The sequence below is a fragment of the Palaemon carinicauda genome, chromosome 32 (genome assembly GCF_036898095.1).
Source record: "Palaemon carinicauda isolate YSFRI2023 chromosome 32, ASM3689809v2, whole genome shotgun sequence".
Classification (NCBI taxonomy): Eukaryota; Metazoa; Arthropoda; class Malacostraca; order Decapoda; family Palaemonidae; genus Palaemon; species Palaemon carinicauda.
Window position 1 is genome coordinate 35,387,254 of NC_090756.1, and position 1,011 is coordinate 35,388,264.

Below are 1,011 nucleotides of genomic sequence, written 5' to 3' on the forward strand. Positions count from 1 at the left end.
CCAAGGTATGGATGCACTCAGTATGTCATATCTTTCAATTATACATAATTTTTCTATGGTAACTATATTGCATTACATTTGTTTATATCCATTTCTTATTTTTTAAGCCAGCAAAGGGAAATACACAAGAGACAGCAAGGTACGCACGTCAAAAATAAACCTGCGTTAAAGAAAACTGCATCAAATAAACGCGTCAAAAAAAGCGCGCGTCAAAAACAGGCTCGCCAAAAAAGAGAAAACTGTGGTGTAAAAGTGCTCAGCAGTGGCAGTTTTGCCTTTGAAATGAGGAATCCAATGAATAGGCCAGTGGGCGTATGGAATACAAATTAGAGGAGAGCAAATGACTTTTCCTGAGATTATTCAATAGTAATCAGATTTTACTAAAAAATTTTCATTTCTCTAGTTATTCATTTCATATAAATCTATATTTAACTAAAAAGGATTTTATATAGATTTTCGAAAAGGATTTAATTTGTAAATTCATAATATTCCTTAAAAAGTTCATAAAGAGTCCTATTCTCTCTCTCTCTCTCTCTCTCTCTCTCTCTCTCTCTCTCTCTCTCTCTCTCTCTCTCTCTCTCTCTCTCTCTCTCTCTCTCTCTCTCTCTCTCTCTCTCTCCTCCTTTCTGATTTTTTGCTTCCAGACAATTTCGATTAAAAACCAGGAATATTCCATTTCCGACTTTGCTGGAATCCTGGAACTGGTTTGACTGATTAAAGTTTTCTGCTTTAAAATGGGTGAATTTCTTGGAAGAAACTGGAAATTTTGACTCACTTGATGAACTATTTTCTTCTTTACTCTTTGGACACTAGAGAAGATACAATTTATTTTCATTATTTTATTTCCATCTTTTCTCATTAACATAACTAAAAAAAAATATTTTATTTGATGTTAATTTCTGTTTTTTTTTCAGACCTGGAGTAAGTCTTGGTTTGCTTTTAAACAAGTTTTTATTTTGATTTTAATATATTTTTGAGCATGTTTTTATTATTATGATTTGAAAAATAATG